Source organism: Cricetulus griseus (assembly GCF_003668045.3).
Source record: "Cricetulus griseus strain 17A/GY chromosome 1 unlocalized genomic scaffold, alternate assembly CriGri-PICRH-1.0 chr1_0, whole genome shotgun sequence".
Classification (NCBI taxonomy): Eukaryota; Metazoa; Chordata; class Mammalia; order Rodentia; family Cricetidae; genus Cricetulus; species Cricetulus griseus.
In genome coordinates this window covers 130,073,918-130,079,123 of record NW_023276806.1, presented here as the reverse complement: position 1 = coordinate 130,079,123, position 5,206 = coordinate 130,073,918, and positions in this window count along the sequence as shown.

Here is a 5,206-nt window from a genome sequence, read left to right as displayed (position 1 = left end):
CGGGCGCCAAGTTGGGGACCGAGGTGGCCGAGGCCGGGCTGTGGAGGGCGGGAGCTTGGAGACCCAACGGGCGGGGCAGGTCGCTCCATGCCGCCCACGCCGGATGCACAGCCGGCCCTCTCTGCGCCCACGTACCCACGTGAGCACCCCGCCGGCTACATTCCTACTCCCTGCACCACTCCTACCCCTGTGAGCCGAGAGCGCGGTTTCACAACCACGCACAAGTATACAAAGACACCGAAGCGCACTTACGTGCACACAGGCGTCCAAACAACAACGACGCGGGCGCCCGGTGCCCACAACTCCGGCACTCTGGCACTCCGGCCGTTGGCCGTTCGTTTGAATGCTAGGAGTGAGCGGGGAAAAGTTGGTGAAGGCTCGGGTGTGAGGTTCCTCTCCTCCTCCTAGGATGCACGCTTAGGGTTAAAAACCTGTGGGTGTGGGGCTTCGCAGGAATTCCTGCCGAGCCTGGCCACCCTTCTCTGGCCCTAAAAGTTGTAATTTGAAGAGGCGGCCCCCAGAAACCTTGTCGTCTCCCTGCCTGTCTCTAGTTGTCGAAGTTTAATAGATGGGTTATGCTAGAAGCTACAACTTCCTCGGGCCTCCATTAGGCACGCACGTCGGGGTTTGCTAGGTAGGGCAGGGATGGGGATACCCCATGCTTTCCTCTATTCGTGGCACCGTTTTTTGTGATGACCAGGCCTTATTGCTTGGACGATTGGGTGGCAAAGGCAGGAAAAGGCGGCTACGTTTTTCTGGGGTCGTGTGTCATCGGACATCTCTGGACACCCTGTAAGGGAAGGTGAACGACTAGACTGCAAGACAGCCCACCGTGGAGGAGCGCCTTCAAGGAGCCCAGCCCCCTCCGTTTCTTCCAGCCCCATCTGGTTCCCATTACACACGCCCACGGCTAGGAGGGCTGGGGGGGGGGGGGCTGGGCACGCAGGGCCGTGCAGGCCTTGGGGAAAAGGGCGGTGGGAAACGCTGCGGACTGGCCACAGGCAACATCCCTTTAGTTCCAAGCCCCAGCCCCGCCCCTCGGCTCCGCACTTGTGAGTGGCTCGCCCTGCCAGGGCGTGGGTGGCGTGGGCCAGGGCGGGTTCTACATTCCACATTCATTCCAGACTGGCCAGGGAATCTCTCTCGGTTTCCAGTTAGAGGGATGGGTTCTTTTTCGAGTGGGGAACGATTTCAAGAACTCCGGGGTTTTGTCTTCATCCCGTTAAATGCCCAACGCGGTAGGGAGGAGCAGCACCGGCCTCCTTCCGACCCCGTTTGCCTGCGAGACCAGACGGCCTCCCTAGGAGGTACCCGATCCCTTCGGGGTGTGTGGCGCCCTTCCCCCACTCCCCCGTCCGGTTATTTTGGAGTCTGGGCTGCCAGCGCCGTCCCGGGTTTCCTCGTGCCCCCGCCCTCCCCCTGCCCACGCTCCCCGTGACGCACATCCTCCGCCCACGCTGCTTTTGCTACAGGCACCCCCCTTCCCTCCCACAGGTCCCCTTGGGGTGGCACGGATTACTGGGGTCTGGAGGGAGAGGGCAGCTAGTGGAGCGGTAGGGGGTGGGGAAGGGTAGGGCTGGCAGCATGGGAGCTGCGTGTGAGCCTGGTCCTGGCCCAGCAAAGAGGGTGATGGAGGGAAGAAGCCGGTTCTGAGGCCTCCGCTCCCAGGTTTGGGACCAGGAAAGGAGAGGAGACAAATGTCGCTGAGACACTTGTCCGGGTCCCTTTGGAAGTCGGAATGGGTCCCCATGCGAACCTGTGTGTGAGAGTGAAACTACCGAGTATCATTTGTAGCTTTGTTCCTCAAGACTTGCCATAAGGTTTAAAGTAGAGACTGTGTGGAAACTGTCAAATTGTAGAATGCTGGTCAGATCCAAGGTTATTGACAGTATTTTGAATTTACGTTGTTTGTTTCTTTGTATCTACTTGTATATCTGTGTGTCTGTAGGATTGTATCCAAGTCCTTGTGTATTTTAAAATAAATACATTAAAAAAAAAAAAAAACGTACACAAAAAGCAACATTGACTTGTCAGGCCCCACCAAAGGCCCAGAGCGCCCCCACAGCGCAGCCCGCAGCAGAGATGTCTGTTCTTCGCTTCCCTCCCACTGCTACCACCCCCACATACCCGCCTACTCTCTTCCGCTGAGAACAAGGAATTTCCAGCCTTCAGCAAAATGTGTGTGTCTCTGTGTGTGTGCACTTGCACAGACAGGTGTGTGTTGGGGGTTGACAAAAGAGGAGTGGGGACACAATTTTTTCCCCATTTCTTTTTCTGCTGGGGACTTCATTCTTCCCAGTGCCCAAACTCTGAAGACCACATCATTACTTGCTTCCCCTGCTGTCCACACCCGCAGTCTCAAAGGCAGAGTAGAGCAACTGATGTCATTTAACCAAGGTTTAAGGTTCCCTTTATTGTCTACTGCGGTCTGTTCTAGGAAGGGAAACAGTATCCCAAGTCGTAGTTCTTAAGGGAAAGGGTGGAGGAGACTGAAGAAGGGAGCATGGGTGGAAGAGGAGTGAAGATACTGCGTGCCAGGATTGTCTTCTTAGGCACGTGCAGATTTCATCTAGCAGATTGCCCCACTCACTCCTCCCCACGCCCGCCCTGTCACCTCACCCTGCCAAATAAGACTCACTCTGCAAGGTTTGGCTCAAACTCACCTTCCTTGGACTGCACTCCCTTCTGGACCCTCCTCCCCCTTGCCTATAAGCGGAATTAATTCCTCCCACCCGCCGTGGGTGACATTGTTTTCTGTGTCCTTTAAGAAATATGTTTTATTACGGACTGGAGAGATGGCTCAGTGGTTAAGAGCACTGGCTGCTCTTCCAAAGGACCTGGGTTCAATTCCCAGTACCCATATGGCAGCTCACAACTGTCTGCAACTCCTGTTCCAGGGAATCCAACACCCCTCACACAGACATATGCAAGCAAAACACCAATGTACATAAAATATAAATAATTAAAAAAGAAATATGTTTTATTTCATGTGTACGTGTGCCTGAGTGTATGTACATCCACCACGTGAGTGCAGGAGCCCACTGAGCTGGCACATGGATTCTGGGAACCGAACCTGGATCCTCTGCAGGAACAGTTAAGTGCTGTTAACCCCTGAGCCATCTCACCAGCCTACCCCACTGCTTAAAAATACTTTATGTGTGCCTCAGTGCATCTATGTGCACCATGTTCGTGAAAGATCTCAGAGGTCAGAAAAGGCATTGGATCATTGTTGAGCTGCCATGTGGGTGCTGGAGACTGAACTCTGTCCTTGGCAAAACCAGTACTCCCTAAACCACTGATCCTTTGCTCCAGCTTGCCCTGACCCCTGCCCCAGTTTGTTTTAGAGACAGGGCCTTTCTATTTTGTCCTGGGTCTCACTATGTAGACCAGACTGGCTTTGAACCCACAAAGATTTCCCTGCCTCTCTGCTTCCTGAGTGTCAGAATTAAATGTGTGCTCTCCCCTCCCATCCCCCTTACTCTGTAGCCCTGGATGGCCTGAAACACAGTACATAAACCAGACTGGGTTAAAATTCAAAGATCCACTCCCCTCTGCCATGGGAGTGCTGAAATTCAAGGTGCAAACAACTGTGACAGGCCTCTCTGCCCTGCTCCACTGTAGTTTACAGTGGGCCATGGAAGTCTGGCTTGTTGGTATGTCCATTAAGTTGGTAAATTAATATGCCGAGTACCCTAGGTAGAAGGCTTAAATTCTTGCTGGTAGCTGAAAATACAAAGTAATGACACTCCTTTCCCCCTTTTGAATACTATGCCAGAATTCATCCTCTAGGAAGTGTGACCCTTGGATTTACTTTTCGAGAAATAGTTCACCTCTCAAAAGTCACCCTAGCATACACCTATAAGGAACTCAGAGCCTGATAGAAGTAACCATAGGGGCTGGAGAGATGGCTCAGCAGTTAAGAGCACTGGTTGCTCTTCCAGAGGTCCTGAGTTCAATTCCCAGCAATCACATGGTGACTCACAACTATCCCTAATGAGATCTGGTGCCCTCTTCTGGCCTGGGGGCAGACATGCAGAACATTGTTCATCGTATATGTGGTAAATAAACAAGTCATTAAAAACCATGTAAACAACAACACAATGAGTAATAGGAGACAAATATATAAAAGGTGAAGGGTCTGGTCTTTTGTGGGAATTCTGACCAGCAGTGACCCCGCCCCCATACACACACACCACCCCCTCCCACGCTGTCAATCTGCCCTTCCAAAAGACTGGGATAGACTAGCATCTGCTGTAGGAAAAGAAGAAGCAGTCTAGGACTTTAAGTATGAATAGAAGTTTTCCATGAAGAAAGGAAGTCAGAGAAAGACAAGAATATTTGCTTGCATGTGGGAATGAAACGACCAAATGTTTCAAAAACTAGAAATTAATATTCACTGCTGTGGGTAGTAGCCATGAGAAATGAAAATGTATGTAAGAGACCAGGCGTTGGTGGCACACGCCTTTAATCCCAGCACTCGGGAGGCAGAGGTAGGCAGATCTCTGTGAGTTTGAGGCCGGCAGAGGCAGGCAGATCTCTGTGAGTTTGAGGCCAGCCTCAAACTCCAGAGCGAGTGCCAGAAATAGGCTCCAAAGCTACACAGAGAAACCCTGTCTCGAAAAACCATAAATAAATAAATAAATAGAAATGTATGTAAGGCCATTACATTAAGAATGGTTATAGATCATTGTGTTAGGGACCAGACCAGTCATAAAAATATCCAACCTAGGCCAGGTGGTGGTGCCGCACGCCTTTAGTCCCAGCACTCAGGAGGCAGAGGCAGGCGGATCTCTGTGAGTTTGAGACCAGCCTGGTCTACAAGAGCTAGTTCCAGGACAGGCTCCAAAGCCATAGAGAAACCCTGTCTTGAAAAACAAAACAAAACAAAACAAAAATATCCAACCTAATATTGTGTTCTGCTTTTCATTTTAATTTTTCATGTATGTGGGTTTTGCCTACATGTATGTCTGTGACACCTGTGTGCAATGCCCAAGGGAGCCAGAAGAGGGTGTTGGATCCCCTGGGACTGGAGTTACAGATAGTTGTGAGCTCCTTGTGGGTCCTCTGGAAAAACAAGTGCTCTTAACTGCTGAGCCATCTCTCCAACCCCTACTTTTTTTTTTTTTTTTTTTTTTTTTGATGCAAACAGCACGAGGCTTTATTGCAATTGCTTAATGAGCTAACCCCATGTTAGCTCGGGCCTTTC